Genomic DNA, 27005 nt, shown 5'->3' with positions numbered 1-27005 from the left:
GTAGACCAAACAAAAATTTATACCAAGATTAGAGTCATTTTCACCTTGGTTTATATTTGTTGGATCTTTTACTTGTTGAGAAGTTGAGGATGAAGAAAAATAATGCTTCGCTGGAGATGAGATGGTTAGTATCAGTGTAATAAAAATCAAATAATATAACACTTCCCAAAAAAAATGTTAATATTTAATATCGTTAGTAATATCTTGTAGATGGGTTGTTCTTTGTAAAAAGTACCATTTGAATTTGAATTGACAGTATCTATTTAAATATATAAAAAATATAGATGTCTAATTTATTCAAATCATACTGTAAATATAAGATATGGATTAAAAAAATAACTGGATAAATATTTAAATTAAAAAAGAGCGAATGCATATTTAAAATTTCAAATAATCACCTGTTTGAATACCTTCTTGTTCCAAAACATTATTGATGTGGGAAAGAACTCTCTTCAATCCAAATTTAATTGTCTTATGGTACTTTGGTCAAGACATCTCTTGGAAATGTTCGAACCTAGGTAGGTTCGATATTGGCTCGTTAATATCTCGAGCCGAATCCTCTCGAACCGAGTTTTGACAAGTTTTGATCGAATCTGACCGAGTTTTTATCGAGTTTCTGACGAGCTTTAACAAAATTCACCATATGTGTATGGTATAAGTAGTGTATGAGCAATAATACTAGCACTTGACGATCCTTTAGAATGAGTTTTTCTATATGCCAGCTGCATAACTCTTACTGGATTGATCAAGCCTGTATTTTGATTGAGTAGTGCGTCACAGAGTTTGACATAATCTCCCGAGCGTATTTACTTGCATCTATGCCTTGACAAGCCCAACCGCCAACTCCATCAGCGACACCAATGTCATTACTTGCTTTACAAATAAAGTGTGCATCTTCGCCTTGTAGTCTCGCTTTGTTGTTCTTGGGTATATAGAAAGAGACAATGGTAAGTTTGAGTGTTGCTTTGTTGTTGTGATCGAAATTATTTGCAAATATTTGCAACAAAGAGTAAATAAAAGCGTCATGATGAGTTTAATAAACATAAACGACGAGCGAATTAATGCAGAAAACATGGTATAGGTTTACATACAGTATGTGTTTTGTTTAGTCCTTTCCATGTAAAGATTGGAAACTCATTCCGATTAGGATTAGGAAACAATATTGATATTGTTAGAGGGCTTAAAAACGATGAAGCTACGTTCTAGTGTTAAGAGGAGGATAAATGTAAATTTATAATCTAATTGCAAACTGGACCGAAATTAAACAAAATTATATAAATCTAACATTGTGTTTAGGAGTGTAGCCATAAATGTGAGAATAATTCGAAGGTTGAAGGTTGATGATAAGAATTCACACATCCAAACAATAAATCCTTAGTTTGATACAATATTCAAGATTATAATTAATACTAGTAAGTATAAATTACATAGTTCTTCCCTAATTCATCCAATATACTGTCTTTTTGTACGAATTAGATAAAAAAATTTAAAAAATTCACCGAATTTATAAATATTAATCTCAAATTTTATTATTAAATTATTAGGGGTATTTTTGCATATTAACCCTAGAAAATAATATAAGAAAAGTCGAGTGAGTAGCAGATAAAAAAACAAATAAAAAATTAGGTATGATTTTGTAATTAATTTGGTGGCCAAATAAACATAAGAAATAATACTATACTAATAAACAAGAATTAGCACGTGAGAATCAACACATTTTGTTCCGGGGTCATCACGAGAGATACTATAATTTAATTAAGTCTGATTATCTAATTTATTAATTAGACAGTCATCACAAATCAATGCAGAAAATAATAAATTGCAAAAAAAAAGAATGAAATATGTGAAAGAGTTTGAATTAAGGTATGAGGGGTGAAATTGAACGAAAAAAAAAACGGGGAGTGATCGGCATGTTGGGTTGGGTTTGTCATTTTTTTATACACTTTATACTTCATTGTACATTTCATGTGCAAGAATTTTGTCATTCTTACGCGTGTTTCAATCGGTTTATTTCATTTTCAATTTACGTTTGAGTAATTATTGATTCCTCTTGTGATTGCATACTATATGGTGATGTTTTGGATTTTTGTCACATTCTTCTAATTGACATCTATTTATAATTTTTTAACATGTTGGTTCATTTACACCTGTTTTAAGGAAGAGTTTTTTTTATGGGCGTAAAACAGCAGTTCAATTTGCAAAGTATGGGCTAAATGCTGAGAGAATGCAAGTATTGTACTGGTGCTTATAGTCTATTCACTTAAATTAGTTGGATATCTATTGTGATGTACTTTGCTTGGTTCATTATCGGATTATATTCCATTTTTGTTTTGTATTATGAAAGTGACCATTGTAAATGTTTCTTCTTTCGTGTCTAATAGTCAATCATCTATCTTTCATTTAGTCATTGTGCAATGGAAAATTTACAATTTCTCAATTGGGAAAGAACTCTCTTCAATCCAAATTTAATTTAATGTTTTGGTGCAAATTAATTACTGCAAATCCAAATAAAAAAATCTATCCAGTTTACGACGGAAATTGCGTCGCAAAATAACATCAAATCTATCAGTAACGCAAGGTTTGGAAACATCTCCAAAGCACAGTTAGCGACAACATTTATATGGGTTTGCAACTGAATATTCAGTCGGTAACTTAGCGACTTCATTTTACAACTATTAAAGTTGGTCACAAAGTTCGCGACTATATCGAAAAAATAGTCACTAAAGTCTTACCGACCTGCTAGTTACTGACTAAACGTGTTTCGTCGTTAACTGATGAAATTCGGTCAGTAAATATATTTAGGGACTGAATTGCGACTGAATTTTCAATCCCTAACTACTGATTTTCTTATAGTGAATATCCAATTAGCTTCATAAACTTACGTAAAATGTAATCATTTAATCACTCAGCTGTAAAAAAAAAGTAGTTAAACACGCATCTTAAAAAAAAGTGAAACAGCTAAGGTTTGGGTATATGGTTCTAATATTAGAGAAAATCAGTTTTAAGTAAAACGACTAAGATTGGAGTTTATGGTTCTTTTTCAATATATTATATGAATTATGTAATAACATTTTAAGGCGTGTGGAACACATCTTCGTATGCAGCTTACTTTTTTTACAATCGAATGATTAATTGATTATGTTTTATGCCAATTCAGAAAGCTAACTAGATGTTGGCTTGAGAAACAATTTACGTCGTGGTCCGAGATTTTCGGTTGAAGATAAGATCGTTTCTAGCTTCGAAATCCACTAAAGGATCAAACAAAACCATGTCAGTCATATTAGAATCATCACCCCTACTGGTTTGAACTGGAAGATAATGTGCTACAAAGTTTTCAAGATAGTAGGAAAAATGAGATTTGGTGGACCAAAACATGATTGAGGAGGCTAATCAGATAGTTCGAACCATGGGGACATCAAAAGAATAAGTGAAGAGTATTTTCATCATCCGCACACCAACAACAAGTTTTACTTTGGTCAGGACATCTATTGGAAATGTTCGAACCTATGTAGGTTCGATATTGGCTCGTTAATATCTCGAGCCGAATTCTCTCGAACCGAGTTTTGACAAGTTTTGACCTAATCTGACCAAGTTTTTATCGAGTTTCTGATGAGCTTTAACAAAATTCACCATATGTGTATGGTATAAGTAGTGTATGAGCAATAATACAAGCACTTGACGATCCTTTAGAATTAGTTTTTCTATATGCCAGCTGCATAACTCTTACTGGATTGATCAAGCCTGTATTTTGATTGAGTAGTGCGTCACAGAGTTTGACATAATCTCCCGAGCGTATTTACTTGCATCTATGCCTTGACAAGCCCAACCGCCAACTCCATCAGCGACACCAATGTCATTACTTGCTTTACAAATAAAGTGTGCATCTTCGCCTTGTAGTCTCGCTTTGTTGTTCTTAGGTATATAGAAAGATACAATGGTAAGTTTGAGTGTTGTTTTGTTGTTGTGATCGAAATTATTTGTAAATATTTGCAACAAAAAGTAAATAAAAGTGTCATGATGAGTTTAATAAATATAAACGACGAGCGAATTAATGCAGAAAACATGGTATAGGTTTACATACAGTATGTGTTTTGTTTAGTCCTTTCCATGTAAAGATTGGAAACTCATTCCGATTAGGATTAGGAAACAATATTGATATTGTTAGAGGGCTTAAAAATGATGAAGCTACGTTCTAGTGTTAAGAGGAGGATAAATGTAAATTTATAATCTAACAGCAAACTGGACCGAAATTAAACAAAATTATATAAATCTAACATTGTGTTTAGGAGTGTAGCCATAAATGTGAGAATAATTCGAAAGTTGAAGGTTGATGATAAGAATTGACACATCCAAACAATAAATCCTTAGTTTGATACAATATTCAAGATTATAATTAATACTAGTAAGTATAAATTACATAGTTCTTCCCTAATTCATCCAATATACTGTCTTTTTGTACGAATTAAAAAAAATTTCAAAAAATTCACCGAATTTATAAATATTAATCTCAAATTTTATTATTAAATTATTAGGGGTATTTTTGCACATTAACCCTAGAAAATAATATAAGAAAAGTCGAGTGAGTAGCAGATAAAAAAAACAAATAAAAAATTAGGTATGATTTTGTAATTAATTTGGTGGCCAAATAAACATAAGAAATAATACTATACTAATAAACAAGAATTAGCACGTGAGAATCAACACATTTTGTTCCGGGGTCATCATGAGAGATACTATAATTTACTTAAGTCTGATTATCTAATTTATTAATTAGACAGTCAGCACAAATCAACGTAGAAAATAATAAATTACAAAAAAAGAATGAAATATGTGAAAGAGTTTGAATTAAGGTATGAGGGGTGAAATTGAACGAAATTGAAAAAAAAAGCGGGGAGTGATCGGCAGGTTGGGTTGGGTTTGCCATTTTTTATACACTTTATACTTCATTGTATATTTCATGTGCAAGAATTTTGTCATTCTTACACTTGTTTCAATCGGTTTATTTCATTTTCAATTTACGTTTGAGTAATTATTGATTCCTCTTGTGATTGCATACTATATGGTGACGTTTTGGATTTTTGTCACATTCTTCTAATTGACATCTATTTATAATTTTTTAACATGTTGGTTCATTTACACCTGTTTTAAGTAAGAGTTTTTTTTTATGGGCGTAAAACAGCAGTTCAATTTGCAAAGTATGGGCTAAATGCTGAGAGAATGCAAGTATTGTACTGGTGCTTATAGTCTATTCACTTAAATTAGTTGGATATCTATTGTGATGCACTTTGTTTGGTTCATTATAGGATTATATTCCATTTTTGTTTTGTATTATAAAAGTGACCATTGTAAATGTTTCTTCTATCGTGCCTAATAGTCAATCATCTATCTTTCATTTAGTCATTGTGCAATAGAAAATTACATTTTCTCAATTGGGAAAGAACTCTCTTCAATCCAAATTTAATTTAATATTTTGGTGCAAATTTAATTGTCTAATGCTCTAATATTATATAAAAAAATGTGTTGGAAAATAATAATGTTTCTTTACAACTTTGTATGATTTGAAATTTTCTATTTTTTCAAAGGATTTGAAATTATATACTCTTACTTAAATAATGAGATTGTATGTTTTCTATATTCTTACATCTTATAATATTTTTTGGTCAAAAGCTCACATCTTTCATTGTGTTCATGTTGGTTGCTGCTAAAATGAAACGTCCATATATTAATAAAGTTATGTTCAAATTAATGCGAATTTTCTATATTTTAAAATTAAGACAGACGAAATATTGCAATTGAAAGACTTGAACAATTTTATGTATAAAAAATACTTAATAATAAAAATAAAATAAAATTGTAGCACATTCTAATTTTTTTTTTAGGGAAGCACGTTATAGTTATATTGATTTTTTTTTTGTTTTATTTATTACATTAGTTCTAACCTTTTTAGATTGTTGAAATAAATAAAAAATATAAATTAATAAAATCGAAAAAATAATAAATTGTTGGTTTTATATTCATTTTGGTCCTTAAACTAAAGCTTCAAAGTCAATTAAGATCCTGAACTATCAAAATCATCAATTAGGTCCCTGAACTAAGCAAAAATCATCAATTGAGTCTCTATCCTATCCTAAAATCGTAAATTTGTATATTTGATATAGACTATAATAATATCTGTGTTGGTTCAAAATGATTTTGGGAAAGAGGGTCTGAAACGGCTCAATCGAATGATTTTCGATAAGACCCCAATTGATGATTTTTGTTTAGAATGGGAACTCGGTTGATGATTTTTGGTTAGTTTAGGAATCTGATAGACGATTTTGATAGTTTAAGGTCCAAATTGACTTTGAAACCTTATTTTAGGCACCCAAATGGGTATTATACCTAAATTATTATACTTATATATCTAAGTTTATATATTTTACGTATAATATAAAACAGTAATGACGGAGCTGGGGTGGCAATTCCACCTTTTTTACGGATTATTTTTTTATTTATTTCATATCTATCTATCTTTTAACTATGAGATATTATTTTATCATATTTTATAATTAATTAATTTCTTGTTCTCAGATTATTTCACAGCATATTTATTTTGTTTGCTAAAAATTACTATTATTTACGGTTTTAGGTGATATACGTTATCTATAACTACTATTTGACATGTAGAAATTTCTGCAAAACTTCTCCCATATTTATCTCAAGTGTTGTTTCTCTGTCCCTAATCCTATACTACTATGACTACTATTTGACATGTAGAAATTTCTGCAAAACTTCTCCCATATTTATCTCAACTGTTTCTATCCCTAATCCTAAACTACTATGCTTTTTTTTTTCAGGTTTATGATGCAAAAATATCGCTGACGTTTTGGGTCATGAGCAATTTTATCATTAATGTTTAAAATAGTGCAACTTTACCCCTAACGTTGGTAGCCAAGAGCAATTTTACACTTAACGTTGATAATTTGGATCAATTTCAGACACAATTATAAAACTTAAATATTTTGTTTTTTATTCTGCATTAATTACATATCAATTAGTTCTAAAACAAAAAGATTCATGACCGAGAAGACAATTTGATGAATTATTTTTCAAATTGACCCAATTTATCAACGTTAGGGGTAGGGCTGTAATCGAGCCGAGCCGAGCCGAGCTTTGGCCTGTTCAAGCTTGGCTCGCTATAAAATTAACGAACTCGAGCCCGAGCCAAGCCCGAGCCGAGTTTTGGCTTGCTCAACGAGCTTGAACCGAGCTTCGAGCTTGTTTCGAGCCTAAAATCCTCTTTTGGACTTGGTTCATTAAGAAAATTATCTAACCATGAATTGTTTGTGGGTAAATTGTTAATTATATTTGGGAAGTTTGCTCGCAAATAACTCTTTAATTGTGTACATAAACAAGCTCAAAAGCAAAGTTCGTAAATAAATAACAAGATGCTTACGAATAGTTCGCCTATTACTCATTTATTATGTTTGTGAACGAACTCATCTAATAGCAAATGAAATAATATTAACTTTAGATATTTGTGAACTAACACAAAACTATATAGTTTTCTCCAAAACTAAAATTTCTTCATAAATGTTCTAATCGAGCCTGCTCGCGAGCTTTCGAGCCGAGTTTTGGCCAGCTCAAGCTTGGCTCGTTTACGAACCGAGCCAATAAATCGTGTTCACGAGCGGCTCGTTTACAAATCGAGCCGAGTCGAGCCGAGCTTTTATCGAGCCGATCATCGAGTCGCTCATGAGCGGCTCTGTTCATTTACATCCCTAGTTAGGGGTAAAATTGCTCTTGGCTTCCAACGTTAGGATAAAATTGCACCATTTTAGACGTTAGGAGTAAAATTGTTTCTGATCTAAAACCTTAGGGATATTTTTGCACATTAACCCTTTTTTTTATAGTGTTTCGATTTATGATTTTCAGTATAATTTAATTACGATGATTTTGTCAGATGCCTCATAAACTCTTTATTTTTTTATCAATTCTATAACTCTTATTATTTTGTTTTTTTTATCGTCTCTTTTTATCATTTGGAATTTTGTTATTTATGGCTTAAGTTTAAATTCATGTAAACACGTGAGTAAAATAGATTGAGTGTCATGGAATAAAGAAAACACAACTTTTGAGTTGGTAAGTTTTTTTGATACAAATTTATGATATAAAGAGAACACAAATTCATGTACAAATTTCAGATTTATTTATTATATATAGATGCTACATATATATACATATACTCTTACGCTTTTATAAATAATGGTATCGTTTTTATATACACAGTTTTTGACTAAAGTATTTCTAGTTTGAGCTAAACTTTGGAGGTAAAATTAATTGTATATTTTCATAAGTGTGTACTTATTAATCTAAATTAATTTTGACGCTAAAATTCTGTGTATGGGAGTGAAACTCATTAATCTTTTACTTTTCAGTTTTTCCTAATGTGAAAGTCACGGTTGATACAAAGTTAATCACTTAAGTATTAATCAGGGCCGGTCTTGAATATTGAGGGGTCATATGCAAAATAAACAATAAAGGTTCTTTGATATAAAATTTACTAATTAAAGTATAAAAGTTGGGTAGGCTTTTTAATTTTTTTTTTATCAATTGACTTTCAGAAAAAATTTAAGTTGGGTATCATTGTCTATATTAAAAAAAATTAACATTCATATATACATGTAACAAAAAAAAAATTAGGCCCCCTCCAGCTCTGGGCCCTATGTCGGTGCACCCCGGGCCTAGGCCTAGAGCCGGCCCTGGTATTACTACACGAAAAATTGAAAGATGGAGGGCCTCAAAATGTCTATTGCTTAAATGATTGAAAACAATGAATATATTTAATTTAAATATTTACCTATTTGAGAAACATTATTTTTCAAAATTCTCTTTTGAGAGCGAACTTCCATCAACTTGTTTTTCCGATTAATCGTTGCAAGACGACTTTGTAATTTTTTAGTGTCATTGGATATGAGATGTTGATTACTTGATGTCATTGATCAGAACATATATCCTTAAAATCAATAATGAGTAGCATGTGACTGATACTATGATTAAAATTCAAAATAAAGAAACAAAAGATTAAAAAAAATACATGATTAATATTAAAGGGCCAAAAAAACAAAATAAAAAATATAGACTCACCTCTTTTTATTGAAGTTGTGTTCCCTTGTTGTTATTGAAGCTTATGAATCATAATGGATTCGCATCATTCGGAGAAAAGATACCGAAACTAAAAATTAATTGGCAAAAGTTAACAAAAAATAATTAATATTGACATTAAATTTGAAAAGGAATAAACCCATATATATTTATCAAATATGAAGAAGCTCACCGAACACCGAACAATAGAAAGAAAGTGAGATGAATGGAAAAGTTTAGGAATAATTGAATCGTATAATTATTTAACACTCACATAAACCAATATATACTATAATATATAATTTTAATTATGATTTCCGTCTAAAAAAACATCTAAGTTATTAAAGAGAGTTGAAACACATTCTTGGTAGATGTCTATTACAGTGATAGAACAGTTGTATTTAATAAAATATTTAATAATTTGAGATATCTATTACATAGGACAACTAAAGTATTAGACTCTTGCAACTCTTTTATCTCTCTTGTTTTAAAGTTGAAGTACTGCACACGTTTGTTTACCTAGTAGAACTTTAAAAACAGTAAGTACTCTACAATGTGTAAGGATTTGAATATAATAAAACACTCTACTTATTTAACAATAACTCTACTTTTTCAAACACAATTTTATATCTTTAATATAGCTTGAAATCCGTGCATAGCCTGTTAGGTAGAGTTTTGAAAAGTTTTAATAAGTTTAAAACTAATGATGGATAATTATATGGACTCCTAAAAAGTTGTGATGTGATAACTCTATCACTATAATAAAATAAAATAAAAATATTGTGCACATGCTATTAGGTAGGCGTTGGAAGACTTTAATAAGTTTAACTCATGAAAAGTTGTGAACTATAACTTTATCACTATAAATCATGTCCTTAGTTCGCAAACTACATCATCTATTATAAATTACACACCCATTTCAAAATTATATCATATGTAAATACTTTTATTTTCTTTTTAATTTTTCCATAAGTTTTAATTCTTGAATATTTTCGTTTTGAGATCATTTAGGTGTTGTTTTGTTAGGAGAGAGAGTGGATTTTTAGAGAGAGAAAGCTCCTAAAAAATATGATTTTGGAAAATAAAAAATGTGATTTCATGATAAATGTTGTTCTGGACAATTTTAATTCTTGAATATTATCATTTTGAGGTCGTTAATGGTCACTTTGAGAAGTTAGTTAAAATTGAGTGGCCACCGGTATTAAAAAGTGTAAAGTTCAGTGGATATATCATTAAAAATTGAATAGTGACCACAATGTTAAAATTGATAAAGTTGAGTGGCATAGATGTAATTTACCCAAAACCAAAATAGTATTGATTGACTGTTTAAAAAAAAAAGCAGTCTCACTCCTTACGGTGCCGTGATGGGGTAAAGTTGCAGGAATCCATTCAAAAGGGATTCCTGCAACGTCACATCTCCTCCCTTTTCTTTTTTCGTTTTTTTTTTATGAAAAGAGAACTTTTATTAATCAGAGCTTAAAATTGTGTCATTATAGACTAAGTCCCAGACCGTGATAGGAACATCCTCCATAAGAAACATAGGGCCAGACAGCGAGTTTGCCCATTTTGCTATTGCATGAGCTACTCTATTACCTTCCCTATGAACAAAAGAGAAAACACATGTATGAAAAATCGAGCTCCATGAGACCACATCCTCATACAAGAAAAGTAAACGCGAGTTGGGTAAAATCCCAATCTGTAAGGTGTCGATGATGGTTTTGGCGTCAGATTCGATTATAACATCGTTGAAGCAGCAGTCTCTTGCTAGAAAGAGGCCTTCTAAGATAGCCTGCAGTTCCGCCTCCTCCACTGATTTACAGTTCTCAATTGGTAAGCCTGCTGAGGCCATTACAAGTCCTGAGTTGTCTCTTGCGATCAATCCTACCCTACACGCAAGTCCTGAGTTTTCAAAAGGGAGGATAGATTACACTTTTTTATTTTTTTTATTTTTTAATAAAAAGATAAACACAAAATTTAATCCTAATATTATATTCGGAACTAATAGATTAAAAATTCTTAATTTATTTAAAAAAAATAAAAAAATAATAATAATTCTATAACCTATCTATTTAATATAATAAATATTATATATATATATATATAATAGATTAAAAATAAATATTTTTAACTATAGTTTAAAACAACTCTTATGGAGAATAATTTTATAATTATACCTATATATTTAATAGATTTACACAAAGAACCTCCATCGGAGGATTAACCCATAGTCAGGAGAGTCCTATTTTAAATAGAGCATAGAGTACTATGCCCAAAAATACCCATAGAAAAAAACACAATCTATTATATAATTAAAAAAAAATTCAATTATAAATATCAAATTCAATAACATATCCAAATTAAAAACTTCAACATAAACCGGAAGCTACCAAAAAATAATAATGTGTTTACAATGGAATGAAATTTCTAAGGAAATAATCTATTAATATTGCTTTTCAATTTTAATCTTTTTAATGAAGCTTTTGGATGTTGAATATTCGTCATTTGCAAAACTACTTTCATCTGAATCTTCACCTTCTTCCCGTTTTCCCTTTGAACTCATAGGTGTGGAAAAATCATCTTGCTCTTGAAGGTCATCAACACAACCAACTGATTCCTGTGTTGCAAATAATATTTTTCAATGAGTATATAAGTCATTATAAATGTTATCACATGATTTAATTGAAATTGTTATTTTTAAAACCATATCTGATTTTCTTCTCCATGTTTAATATATTTTGCAATCAAATCAGCATCATTAGTTATCTTCACTACGGTATAAGGGGATAAGTCATGTTGCAAATTGAATTTAGTTATTCGAATCTTGAAGATGAATTTTTTTCCCAATCAATTGTTTAAGCTCAATTGGATAATCTTCCAAGTTACCTTCCTATTTTTTTTGCAAAAAAAAAAAAAAAGTAAATAAAGTTGGAGACTCAATTAGATCATGTAGAGTTTTTAATATGTAAAATAAATTTATAATTATATGGTTATCTAACCTCATCGTGCCTTTCTTTCAGACAAGCAGCAGTTTTACCGATTAATTGCAAAGCCGGACGATCGAAAACAGTAAGCGAAGCATTTGATGTTTCATCACTCACACGCATTTGAATTTTATACCTAATATGTTTTCAAATTTTATTTTTCACAAATTAAATTTTACATCAAATACCACAATTAACAACAATGTAGTTAGTAAAATTACCTTATGACGGGGACATTCCACTCTTTATTACAGTTAAGACAAACATATTTATTATCCTCCTCAAAAACCTTTTTTGGGCACTTGCTACATGAGAAATAGTATCAATTGTTATTTGTTTCAATGCCCACTATCTTTCCAATCACTGCACACTCACTCTCCTGAAATTAAAATTAGCATATGATGTTCAATAAAAAAACACAACCAAATTTTCAAAAAAGAAAAAATCTACATGAAATAATAAGAGAAATAATAATTTTTTTTATCACTTTGAACTTGTTCTAAGCAATTATAAAGTCATGCAGGAAACTCACACACACACATATATATAAATATATATATATATATATATATAAATTTTTTCAATGCAATAAAAGCAAGTACCTTTTTAGCTTCTTGTATTTCTTCTAAACTTTTTGTTGCACAGTTTTGCAATTCATCCATTGTGCTTATACACTTTTATTGGAAAAATGGCTTAACGACATCTTGTCGTTACAAATCAACTTCAAGTTGTTCATTGGTTTTATTTAAATGAGTATTTTTTTTGCGATAATTTAAATGAGTATTAATCTATCAAAATATGACATATAATTTCTAATTTCTAAGTGGTACCTTTCTTTATAGGTATCAATCTCTGGGTGATTATAGAAGAATCTCGAACTATATGAATTGGATAGTGTGGCGAACCCTTAATACAAATGATTAAAAAGATTGTGATTGAATTCATACAAAAAAACAAATCCTAAATATATAAATAAGTTATTATGTACCTTGAAATTCTCCTATTTTTGCATATTGGATGATGATAATTATTGGACAATCATTCGATTCAATGTGTTCTTCGAAATCTGTAACAAATTGCTCCCAAAGTGTACATTTAATAATGTGTTTCCTGCGCATAAATATAAATAATCTATTATAATTTTCCATTACATAGGTAAATACTAACAATTAAATATAACATATTATAATTTCCAATATAAATTCAGCAAACATACTCTTGATCTTCTAAAGAAATTGTCACACGAGATTTCGCATCTTTGTTATCTTTGTTGATAAGTGGTCCTTTATAAACAACTTGTGCTATTACATCTATGAATAAAGTAAGAAGGAACTATTAATATAATTTAATACATTAAAATGGTACAACTTTAATTTTAATTTAGTTTTTGTGAGAACACTTACGCACTAAAAAACTCGGATCTAATGTTTTGGATATAATGGTGTCTAATGATGTGAACTGGGAGATTTCGTTCTTAATCTCTGGACAATCTGTTTCTTAAACACAAGTCTTTCCCATAAACTTCAATTTGTATTTATGTGTGGACGTCTTGAATTTACCTTTATTTTCAACAACAAAGAAAAATTGAAAAGCATAAGTTTTGCCTTCTTTCAAGTCAGGTCCAAATTTTTCAATCAAATTTCCTCCAATTATTGCTTCAATAGTGGCATCCTGAAAATCAGATAAAACATTTTAAATAAAACAATAGTTTAGATTATAGTATGAATAAATGAAAAGTACCTTTTCATCGAACAAAATCATATCAATAGTACAGAGTCATCTCCATAATATCAAAATTCTAGCTCTCATTCTCCAATTTTCTCTAGTTGTATTAATATCAGCTATGAAATTATATCTCGGTGACATGTTTTCCTGCATAAAAACATAATAAGAAAGTGAGTTTTGAATTATTTCTATAATCTAATTACACGTGAACTGAAAATTTCACATAAAAATATTAAAAGTTCTTGATCACCTTAAAAAATATAGAGACAAAACGGTGTTGCAGTGTAAAATTTGAGTCTAATTTTCTCTAAAAACCAATTGCATCTGTGCTATGAATAGAATAATAGTTAGGTAGTTGTTTATAAATAAAATACAGAAGATATAGAGTGGTACTATTTTGAAAGTCTTAAAGATTTGTTTAACAATAAACTCCAAAAAACTTTCCGTGCATAGCCTATTAGATAAAGTTTTGGAAGGTTTTAATAACTTTAAAATAATAATTGATAATTGCATAGACTCCATTGTGATGTGATAGTTTTTTTATATAAACTTGATGAGATAACTCTTAACACTATAATAGATAGTAAAAAAAAAAAGCATTTGGCACCAATAGTATTGGAAGTCTTTGATAAGTTTAAAATAAACTTTCCGTGCATAGCCTATTAGATAAAGTTTTAGAAGGTTTTAACAACTTTAAAATAATAATTGATAATTGCATAGAGTCCTCAAAACTTGTGATGTGATAAAAAATTTTTTTATAAACTTGATGTGATAACTCTTAGCATTATATATAATAATAAAATAAAATAAAAGTATTTGGCAGAGATAGTGTTCGAAGTCTTTGATAAATTTAAAATTATAATCTATTGGCACAGACTATAAGATAAAGTTTTAGTAGACTTTAAATCCTTTTATAATAATCTATCATATAGACTTTTGAAATTTAGAATGTAGACTTTAATAATAATCTATTATATAGACTTTTATAAGTTTTGCAATTTTATCGAACTGCTTAATAATCTATTATTATATAGACTCACTAAATTTTAAAAAGAATTCCGGTAATCTATGTATGTTAGAATATTAGATTTTAAAAAATCCAAAATTTTATTAAATTGACACGTAATCTTACTGCGTTTTTAGTGTGTCACTTCAAATTAGAAGGTTTAATATTCTGCCAAGTGTCAATTAGACTTCTCCTTTTATATATATAATAGATAGACCACAACATGATGTCACCTCTTGTATTGTAACTAAAAAATCAATTTTTTTTGCTAAAAGTAGTGTGCTTTTTTCTTTGTTTGTCATTGTGGCGATGATGTCGCTCTGATAGAGCTATTTAACTCTCTAGTTAAAAATAGTCTCTTTTAGAAAAATATTTTCAAATAATATGTTGGTTTAAAATTATTTCAAAAATAACATCTTTTAAGTGTATTTAACCCTAGTAATTATGTCTAAACCTAATTACTATATAATTTAATCTGATTCATATTAGTTACAGACCAAAAATATATTTAACCCAAATGAATTATTCAGATATCTCTGAATCAAAGGTCGAAGGTCGTGACTTCGAAACATTTCTGTTAAAAAAACAAATAAAAAATTTGACCCGAGTGAATTGTTCAGATGTTTTTTATACATGAGAAAAGTAAATTTGAAGTAAATATAAAAATGAAATATTTTTGGGTTATTTATATAAAAATCATATCTGATTATAAGATTACAATTGAATCAAATTACAAAACTTAATTGTCAATACGTCATTATTTTCTATATATATCAAATAAAGTATGATTTTATGCACTAATTTATAAATTTTATACATCAATTTATAAATCCTAAACCCTATAAAATATATCTTAGACCCCTAATTCATAAAACGTAGTTCTTAAAATATATGAAAAACAATAATTTTTTAAGTGAATTACTATACCCATCCATGAATTCTCACCCTTAGTTAGGGGTGTGCATCGGTACAAAACCGAACCGAACCGAACCGAAAAAACCGAATACCGAAATGATCAAAATAATTCAAACCGACACCGAACCGAATAATAGGTAAAACCGAATTAAAACCGAACCGAAATATGTGGTTCGGTTTAAACCGAACAAACCGAATTAAGTTAAAAATAACAAACAACAAATAAAAATCACTATATTTTTTCATTAAATTTACCTCAACAACAAAAAAAAAATTTAAATATTTCCAAAATATATCTATACTGGGTTATTATCTCAATAATAATAAAAAAAATTAAACTTGTATGATCAAATATATATGTGTATATATATATAAAAATGTAAAATATGTGCAATTCGGTGCGGTTCGGTTTTTTCACATTTTTGTCAAACCGAACCGAACCAAACCGAATACCGAAATAAACTTAAAATTAAAACCGATGCCGAACCGAATTGTTAAAAAAACCGAACCAAAAAACCGAATTCACTCGGTTCGGTATGCGGTTTAAACCGAACCGATGCACACCCCTACCCTTAGTCCCGTGAAAAGACTGAACTACCATTTACCCAAAATTTAAAAAAACACAAAACCTCTCAAACACCCTACACACTCTTTGATCAAATCCGGACTAATTTGTGAACCAAAACATGGAGCGTAACAACAACCGTAAAGGGAAAGCGAAAATGGTAAGATTTACGTTTTTGTTTTTTGATTTAAGCTTAAAAATGGAATCTGTGGGCCATTTTTCAAAAACGCCGGAATCGCAGTCGGACGTATGACCATCACGCCCGACCTACGGTTCCGGCGTATGAATATTACGCCCGACCTGTGGTTCGGGTGTGATAGCCTCATGCCCGCACCATAGGTCGAGCGTGATACGTCCGACCTATGGTGCGGGCGTGATGTTCATACGTCCGAGAGGTTTTTGAATTTTAAAAGAAAAATTATATTTACATTTTAATTAAATTGTTAAATGTTTAGATTAATTTGAGGTTTAATTTATATGTGAAATTTTGATATTAATTTGATTATATGGATGAGGAGGAGGATACACACGGCATACGAGAATGCGTGGTATTGATATATCGGGTCGTAGGCGGAGAGGGGCTGCTGCGGAGCAGGTGCAGAGTGGTCCGATTGTGGATCAACCCGATATTCATGGAGCAGAGGCGGCGACAGATTATGAGTTTATTAGAACTTATTACAGTTTTTTGTTCGACAAGGTTGTCAGCTAACTCGATTTCCTTATCCAAATCCACTATCATGAAAAGCATACATTTCACCGTGAAAAGCAGCAAAAGCATACATTTCACCGTGAAAAGCTAGACATTAGTCAATAGATATGTCTTAAATTGCATTGAAGCAAATGCCTGAATCCGAGTGTTCGTCACTTCGACAATCTATACGCTGAAAGGAGATCGGATTGGACTAGATTACATTAGTTTTATGTGTTGTAATTAATAATATTTATTCATGAACTTATATTATTGTTACTGATTTTAGTTAAAATTGTATGGTATTTATATGTTTTAAGTACAAATATGTAGTTACGGGTTTAACGGCCTATTTACGGGTTTAAAAGCTTATTTTTTTTCCTTTCCGTCACGCGGACGTGTGGCTATCACGCCTCACCGTGTGGTCGGGCGTGATAGCCACACGCCCGACCATGTGGTTGGGCGTGTGGCTTTCACGCCCAACCACACGGTGAGGCGTGTGGCTATCACGCCCGACCACGCGGTGAGGCGTGATAGCCACACGCCCCGCGTGACGGAAAGACACGGTGGGGCTGGGTTTAACAACACCCTTTTTTAATTTGATATTATTTAAATTAGTACTTGATATAGTTGTAAATAAATTTTTAAATATGAATTTGTATGCAAATTTTCCAATATTTTTCAGTTAATTGGGCCAGGAAGATGCGTAAGGGTCAAATACATGAATATTATAAGGGTAAATTCCAAAAAAATCTCCTGTGGTTTCATGTTGTTCTAAAAAAACTCATGTGGTTTGTTTTTACAAAAAAAAAAGGATTGTGTTATACACCGTTACACGAAAAATGGAAAATGGTTTAACACCGTTAGTTTTGATGACGTGGCATGGGTAAAACGGAAAAAACCTATTTTTTTAATTTTTTTAATTTTTCTTTCTCTCTCTCCCTTCTTCTTCTTCTTCCATTAATAAGGAGGATAAATTATTTTTCTTTCTCTCTCTTCATTCTCTCTCCTTCTTCCATGGTTTTTCTTTTCTTATTCTCTTCTCTTCCTCGTTTTTTCTTCTTCCTCTTCTCTTTTTCTTTTTCTTCTTCTTATTCCTCCTTTCTTCTCTTCTTCTTCCTTTCTCTCTTCTTTTTTTCTTCTAATTTTTTTTTTTTCATTTCCAGAATTATGGAAATAAAAAAATAAGAAGAAAAAAAAAAAGAAGAAGAGAAGAGAGAGAGGAAGAAGAAAAGGAAGAAGAAAAGAAAGGAGGAAGAAGAAGAAAAAGAAGAAAAAAGGAAGAAGAAGAGAAGAGAGGAGGAAGAAGAATATGAAGAAAAAATGAAGAAGAAGAAGAATGAGAGAGAAGGAAGAGAGAGAGAAAGAAAAATAAAAAATAATAAATAATAAATAATAAAAAAAATTCCCGTTTTAGTCTTTGCCACGTCAGCATTTTTAACAGTGTTAAGTCATTTTTCACTTTTCGGGTAACGACGTATAACACAATCCTTTTTTTTTTGTAAAAACAAACCAGATGAGTTTTTTTGAACGACATGAAACCACATGGAATTTTTTTAGAATTTACCCATATTATAATTAAGTACAAAATTACACTAAGTTATATGACCAAACTTAATCCTTAATATGTCATTATTCTCTATATATTATGATTTTACACCATAATTTAAAAATTCTAAACTCAAATTCATAAATTATAAATACTAGAAAATATATTCTAGACTTTTAATTTATAAATTCTATTCCTTAATGACCTGACATAGTTGTAAATAGTTTTTAAAAAATGAATTTTTGTGTAATTTTCCCTAAAATGAGAGAGAAAGGCCAACAATTTTAATGAGCCCATTTTGGAGCCCATTTTGTCGTATACTTCATCCAATTTAAGCCCTATTTTATGGCTATAAATATAAGTTCGCGTCTGCTGTATCTCCCATCTTAGGGTTTCTCTCTTTTTGTTCTTCTACTGTTATGAGCAGCCCTTAAGATCGGCTGATCGGAATCAGGTTCATCGATTGTATTATCTCTGGTTGTTTCAACTTATCGGAATCACTTTCACCGATTATCCATGAATGGCTCACTCTTGAGTTGCGAAACACTCAGCACCGTTTTTTTTCTCAGATTTTCATACTTTTCTTCTGTTTTCTCTTTTGCAAGAATGATGAATCAATTAGATGCGTGAAATCGGATTTAATCCGTTTATGAACTCAACCATTTGAGGCATAATTTTTTGACTGACTTGCTTATATTTTAGATCTGAATCGTTTGTTTGCACATTTTCATTAGATTTTATGTTTGCGATTTGATTTGTGGTTTTGTGTAATTTTTGGTCTGTGATGATAAATTCAAGGCTTGTTTCTCAAAACATTCGCAGTGGCCGCCTAAAACTTTCGCCTGCGCCATGGCTTGAGAGTTAATGCAGCTTTATCCTTCCTTGGATGTCTGAGACTTTAATTGCATATTTAGATGAATAATTTTTGATTTATTTCTGTTTGAGAAAATTCGTTCTCTGATTTTGAAAAACTGATTTTATGGAACATTTGGTGTTTTTGTGTTGATGATGATAAATTCAAGGCTTGTTTCTCAAAACATTCGCAGTGGTCGACTAAGAACTTTCGCCTTCGCCAGGCTTGTAGAGTTAATGCTGCTTTATCCTTCCTTGGATGTCTGAGACTTTTATTGCTTATTTAAACAAAGGAGTTCTACTTTATTTTTTCGCTAAATTATGTTGAAAAAGTTATTTCTCTGCATTTGAACATGAATATTAGCCTTGACAAAACCAATTTTTTTATTTTAATTTGAATCTAAATTTTCTTCACTTTTTATGAAAAGCATGAATTTTATGAACCTAGTTATTTTGTTTGGTTACTGGCCTTCAGTATTAGGCCATAGTTTTTTGAGGAATTGAAGCATGTTCATGTTCTCGTGGTTTGTGTCAGCTTGATCTGCCAATAACGCTTTGTTTTTTTGTAGTGCTCGTTAAATTCCAAATCTATGACATTGAATTTTTTTACTTGGATTAAAATGCTGAAACTTGTTTGTGATCAGTGTACTGGGTGAAAGTAATAAAAATGGAAAAAACCGAAAAAAAACGGTTAAAGGTGACAAGAGTGCAGAAAGGAAGGAGAAAACAAAATAATGGAGAAATGGGTAAATAAGTAAAAATGCTTTTTGAAAATAATGAAAAATAAAGAACGACCAAAATGACAAAAATAGACGGGAATAATCAAGAAAATGCCTATCACACCGTGGAATGAAAAAATAAATGTTGTTTTTGTACAAATGAGAATTGTTTTGATGATCGTTTAATGATCATACAGTATAGTTATTTTTTGTTAGAATTGATATAATGTCACGAGGTGATGTTGGAGCTAAGTTAAGGTTTCTTTGGATCTTGGCCAGTTAAACTCCTATTACAATATCCTCTTTGAACATCAAATATCCTGTTAATTCTTCAGTAATTTGTCTTAGAGGGAGCTACTTGTGGTTAATCCTCGTCTAATAAATGACCCACACTATAGACCAAATTGGGAACATAAAGTGTTCGTATGATCCTATAGTTACATTTGTCTCTCTTTCTAAAGATCGGATGTTTGACTCTCTTAGTCTTTAGTGGATTAGATAGATTGCTTAAAGTAGTTTCGACAACTAATCCAGGGGTTGGTAGAGATTTGTGTGATTGTTTAAATTAGTTTCGACAACTGGTCTGGGAGTTGGTGGAAATTTGTGTGAATAAGTGAGAACTAATTTGTGTGAATAAGTGAGAACTATAAACTAGAAAAAGCTATATACGGTGTTAAAGTTTTTAGTTTGTAATTAAACAATAATTAATTTACAATTGATTAAAGTTAAACAATAAATAATTTACAATTAAATTTAAAACATATTTAATGTATCAGATTTGTTGCGTTTTAATTTTCTTTCTCGAATATAATATTTTCTCATTCCTAAAATAGAGATAAATTTTCTTCTTTTTCAATCGTAAATTTAAATGAAAAACTTTAAAATTTCATAGTCAATTAATGTTTAATCTTCTTTTTCTCTTTCTATTAAGAGGCAGAAATGGAAGAAGATTAAATATTGGTTGACGGTGGTATTTTAGAATTTGTTTGTTTAGAATTACGATTTAAAAAGAACGAAGTCTATTTTTATTTTTGGAAGAACAAAATTTTATATTGGAAAAATGATTATAATGCACTAAATTAATATAATTTTTAGATTAATTATTGTCTATTCGTTTAATTTGGATCAATTGGATGATAGTATTAATTTCATAATTTCAGTTTTTAATTATGAATTATCGAAATTATGAGATTAATACTGTCATCTAATTACTTCAAATTAAACAATAATAAATTTACAATTAAATTTAAAACATTCAAATGTCTTGTTGGGTTTTAATTTTTTATTTTTTTTAAAAGTTGTGTACAAATGAAAATTACATTACGTGATTCGAACCCATGACCTCTACAGTCATAGATAAGCGCTTTCAATCAATAGGCTAAGAACTTTACCACTTTAATTTTCTTTCTTTAACATTATATTTTCTTATTCCTAAAATGGAGATAAACTTTCTTCTTTTTCAATCGTAAATTTAAATGGAAAACTTTAAAATTTCACTGTCAATTAATGTTTATCTTTGTCTTTTTTTTTTCTTTTAAGAGGGAGAAAAGGAAGAAGATTAAATATTGGTTGGCGGTGTTATTTTAAAGTTTTCTAGTTTAGGATTATGATTTAAAAAGAATGAAGATTATTCAGGAAGAACAAATCTTATGTTGGGAAGATGATTATAATGCACTAAACTTGATACGATTTTTAGATTAATGGTTGTTTATTTGTTTATTTTGGATCATAATATTAATCACTTTCGCAATAATTTATTGTTTTATTTTTCAATTTACTGTAATTTCAATCAATCGGATGATCGTATTAATTTTATAATTTCAGTTTTTAATTATGAATAAGTGAAATTAGGAGAGATTAATAATGTCATCCCATTGGTTCAAATTAAACAAATGGACAATATAAATAAGGGAATAAATTAAACAATAATTAATTTACAATTAAATTTAAAATATATTTAAATGTTTTGGTGGTTATTAATTTTTTTTTCTTTAACATAATATTTTTTTTCTTAAAATGGAGATAAACTTTCTTTTTTTTATCGTAAATTTAAATGGAAAACTCTAAAATTTCACAGTCGATTAATGTTTAATCTTCGTCTTTTTCTGAGGCATATGATTGTTGGTTATATTTTAATTTTTTTTTTATTTAGGATTACGATTTGAGAAGAAGGAAGGTTATTTGTATTTTTGAGAGAATAAACCTTATGTTGCGAAAAATGATTAAAATGCACTAAACCTTGTACAATTTAATAGATTAACTATAGTTTAATTTGGATCACAATATTAATCTCTTTCACAATAATTTATTGTCTTATTTTTCAATGTACTTTTATATTTCATAACTTTATGTTTATTTTTCTTTTGAGAAGTAGATAGTTTATATTTGTTGATGCAATTCAGTCTTGTAAACAAGATATCACGGAGTTTAGATCGATTATTCATGATTGCCGAGCTATTTTGCGATCCAACCTTTCTTTTACATTATCTTTTATCCCTCGTTTAGCGAATAGGGCTGCACATTTGGTAGCTAAACAAACCTGTTTCAATGCTAGTGATTTTTTTGTCAATTGTAGTACCAGAATCGCTGTCAAACATTATTGTTGAGGATGTGAATCCCTCTTATCTATGAATATCATTCTTCAGGTTAAAAAAAAAATAGTTTATATTTTAGAATGATATTTACATTGGATATGTATTATTACAATAAGATATTTAAATGATTTAAGCTAGATTTTGACTTGAGAGAGGATACATCTAAAAGATGTCCGACGATTCTCGAGCCGAGGAGTCGGATAAACTATTAAAACAATATTTATATTATTAATGTTATATTAGTTTTTAAGCATTATAGGAAAACATATCAAAAAATATATTTATTATATTTTAATAATATTTTTATATCTTATACAATTTGTTTCCGTAATACTTGAAAAATAAATAAATAAATATTAGATTTTGATGATTCTGAACCAAATCAATTAGAATTATTGAATATTGAAGTAAATTTATAAATTCATTAGATTTCAATTTCAAACTTTAAACCAAATGCTATATAGATATACATTGTAAGTTTAAAACCATTTAAAAATATATTAAAGGATGAATGGTTAGATTTTTATTTTAAAATTATTAAGTTATTAAGATTGAATTTTTGAAAAACTAGCTCTGGACCCAGAGAAAGAAGAAGAACTAGCCCTTGCGCAAGATCATGTTGGGGATGAGTCTAGTGTCACAGAATTCTGCCTGGTGGGTCGCTTCCTATCGGATCGACCTATCAAGCTCACTATTATGAAGCATAGGATGTCGGGTATCTGGCGTCCAAGGAAGGGACTCAGCATTCGCGAGCTAGGGCATGGCCTGTTTATGTTTCAACTTTTCCATGCTATTGACCTTAAGCGTATTCTGGATGGCGGGCCATGGACGTTCGACGGTCATTTACTGATCATGCAACATTTACAGGAGGAGGATGTCCCAGGTACGGTCCTGCTATTCCAATTGCCTATTTAGGTGCAGGTCCATGATATCCCGATTGGCTTTATGTCATTATCTATAGGTAAACTGCTGGGCCAGTTCATTGGTACTTTTGCTGATTACGATTCCAAGAATAACGCTGGTAGTTGGAAGAGCTATATGTGAATCCGAGTCACCCTGGATGTTCGTGTTCCCTTGAAGCGCTGGAAGAAAATCAAGCTCCCATCTGGAGCCTGTCATGTGGTACAGTTTAAATATGAAGTGCCTATCTCTGCTCACATTTGCTATCTGTGTGGTATCCTGGGTCACAGTGACTCCCATTGTCCCCAACGCTTCGACCTGGCTGAAGCAGAGCCTGCATTACAATGGGGCATGTGGATTATGGCGGTAGACAGGAGACAGTCTATGGGGGGACATTTCACGTCGGCACCGTCCAGTGCTACAAAAGAGAACAGTGAGCCAATGCAAGCGGCAGGAATGCACAGTGGTAACAATATGATCAGAGGGGGTGGCGGGGCAGCCATGTTTGTTCAGAAAGATAAGGTGGTATCGGAAAGGGTTGTGCTACAGGAACTCGCAGTACCGGGGATCTTGGTTGGGGAAGATGATGTTGAGATGACTCTGTTGGAAGAGAAGAAGCGAAAGTGGGTTGCTTTGATTGGGGGGGCAGGAGCAATCAGATCCATTAAACTCAATATCGGCCGGGCTCGGTGAGGAGCCCCGTCGGGAGCCATGATAGGCGTTTCGTGGAATTACCGGGGACTTGGCACCCCCCGTGCATGTGCTGCTTTGAAGAAGCTTGCCAAATCGAGAAAACCTTCCTTTATTTTTCTTATGGAAACATTGGTTCATTTGAATAAAATAGAATTGTTAAAGCATGGCTTGGGTTACCAGAATTGTTTTGTTGTTGATTGTGAAGGCAGGAGTGGTGGCCTTGCCATATTATGGGATAATAAAATTTCAGTTTCCATTTTGTCTTTCTCTTCTTCACATATTGATTTCTCTATTGTTGAGGCCGAAGGAATTACTTGGCGATGTACTGGCTTTTATGGCCAACCTGACAGAAGGAATAGAACCTTGTCATGGAATCTTTGAAGGGAATTGAAAGGGCGCTCCCCGCTTTCGTGGTGTGTTATAGGAGATTGCAATGATCTCTTGTTTATGTCCGATAAGAGAGGTGGTGCCCCCCACCCAGAATGGCTGTATAGGGGTTTTCGTGAAGCTGTGTCCGACTGTGAATTAGTGGACATGCCGCTGCAAGGCTACGGGTTTACTTGGGAGAGGGGAAGAGGCACATATGCATTTGTGGAGGAACGCCTTGACCGTTGTCTAGTCTCCCAGAAATGGCTTGATAGTTTCCCACATGCGCAGCTACAATGTCTGTTTGCAAGTGTGTCGGATCACCACCCGCTTGAGCTTCGTGTTTCGGTTAATCGGAATGAGTATAGGCAGTATGTGTTCCGGGTTGAGAAAGGGTGGTTGAAAGAGGCAGAGTTTGATCAGATGGTTCGAAATCAGTGGCAGTAGACAGGTCACCTGCGTTTTTGCGATAGGTTGACGGGAAGCGCATAGGAGATGGAGGCCTGGGGCCGTGATTATAAACGCAGGTTTACAAAAGGAATTGACAGGTGCTAGAAACGCCTTGAGAGGTTGATGCGGGATGCAGATATGCATGAGCCGGAAGTAACGACGGTCAGAGCAGAACTAAATCTGAGATTAATGCAAGAGGAGGATTATTGGAGGGTGCGTTCTAAAAGTCTGTGGTTGCAGGACGGCGACCGTAACACTAAATACTTCCATTCCATTGCCTCTTCACGGCACCGGCGTAAATTGATCCTGAAGCTCCGACGTGAGGATGGTTCCTGGGCTGAAAACCAGACAGAATTACAACAGACTATAACTGAATATTTTTTGAACCCGTTTGTAGATAATGAGCCGCCTGAGCCTGGAGGGATCGAGTTTCTACAGGAAAGGGTTACTGCGGATATGAATGATGTGCTGATAGCTCCCTTCACCATTGATGAGTTTAAGAAAGCGACCTTTGACATGCACCCCGACAAGGCTCCGGGGCCTGACGGCGGGCATTTTTTCAACATTTCTGGCAGTCGATTGGGGATGATTTATTTGCTAGCTGCTCGACTTGGATTGAGGCAGGTGCTTTCCCTGACTATCTGTTTCATACAGATGTGGTACTGATCCCAAAAGTGGAGACGCCTGAGACTATGCGGGACCTACGACCCATCTCCTTGTGCAATGTGATATATAAAATTATGGCCAAAGTGCTTGCCAACAGATTAAAAAGTCTACTGCCAGGTATTATTTCCCCTTGCCAGTCGGCTTTTGTCCCGGGCCGCTCAATATCAGACAATGTAATTGTTGCCTTCGAGCTTATACACTCTATGAAATGGAAAGTGAAGGGCGAACAAGGGGATGTAGCCTTTAAGATTGATACAAGGCTTGTGATAGGATCAGATGGTTGTATCTGCAGAACATAATGAGTCGGCTGGGCTTTCATCAGAGATTCATTAATTGGATCATGTTGTGTGTCTCCTCTGTTCAATACTAAGTGATTCTGAATAATAACAAGGTAGGCCCTATTACCCCAAGCCGGGACCTGCGACAAGGGGACCCTCTATCCCCGTATCTATTCATTCTTTGCGCTGAGGGTACCATTCATGGCACCGTGTGAGCAGATATGCACCCAGGGTATCCCACCTCCTATTCACTGATGATAGCTTCCTGTTTTTCAAGGCTTCTCGAGAAGAATCTGAGAGGATGAAGTCAATCCTGTTTAAATACAAACAATTGTCAGGACAATCGGTGAATCTATAGAAATCCGGCATCTTTTTCAGCGCTAATGTCAACACAGCTGTCCGAACCGAAATACAGGAGATTCTGGAGGTCCACAGCCCACTGAATACTGGCTGCTACCTTGGGTTACCCTCTCTGATTGGGCGTCAAAAACGCGCGGTCTTTAGCTATCTACGAGAACGGCTGTGGCGGCGGCTCGGCTCCTGGCATGGAAAATTTCTATCACAAGCGGGTAGAGAGGTTCTGATTAAGACAGTGGCACAAGTGATTCCCACATACTGCATGAGTATCTTTTTGCTACCAGTGTCACTTTATGAGGAACTCCAACGTATGCTGAATGCGTTTTAGTGGGGTTCATCAGGAACTAAAAGACGGATTCACTAGGCAAGTTGGCCCCGTTTGTGCATAAGGAAGGAAGATGGAGGCTTGGGCTTTCGACACCTTGAATCATTCAACATCACACTACTTGGTAAGCAAGCATGGAACCTTATATCCAACTCGTCTACTCTGGCCAGCATAATTATCAAAGCTAAATATTTCCACGAAGGGACATTTTGGACGGCTACGTTGGGACACAACCCGAGCCTAGTTTGGCGGA

At 31.8% G+C, this 27005-nt stretch overlaps 3 non-coding genes across 3 annotated transcripts; all 3 read left to right on the top strand.

The window, feature by feature from the left end:
* The first annotated feature begins 19147 nt into the window (after nt 1-19147).
* Nucleotides 19148-19248, top strand: LOC136210212 (small nucleolar RNA Z266). The gene has a single exon (XR_010677921.1). It is a non-coding gene; the product is annotated as a small nucleolar RNA Z266 (small nucleolar RNA).
* An 80-nt stretch (nt 19249-19328) lies between these two features.
* On the top strand, nt 19329-19450 carry LOC136210130 (small nucleolar RNA SNORD14). The gene has a single exon (XR_010677837.1). It is a non-coding gene; the product is annotated as a small nucleolar RNA SNORD14 (small nucleolar RNA).
* A 102-nt stretch (nt 19451-19552) lies between these two features.
* On the top strand, nt 19553-19675 carry LOC136210141 (small nucleolar RNA SNORD14). Its single transcript, XR_010677849.1, has one exon. It is a non-coding gene; the product is annotated as a small nucleolar RNA SNORD14 (small nucleolar RNA).
* The last annotated feature ends 7330 nt before the right edge of the window (nt 19676-27005 follow it).

The sequence above is a fragment of the Euphorbia lathyris genome, chromosome 10, assembly GCF_963576675.1.
Source record: "Euphorbia lathyris chromosome 10, ddEupLath1.1, whole genome shotgun sequence".
Lineage (NCBI taxonomy): Eukaryota > Viridiplantae > Streptophyta > Magnoliopsida > Malpighiales > Euphorbiaceae > Euphorbia > Euphorbia lathyris.
This window is presented reverse-complemented; position numbering and strand designations above follow the sequence as displayed.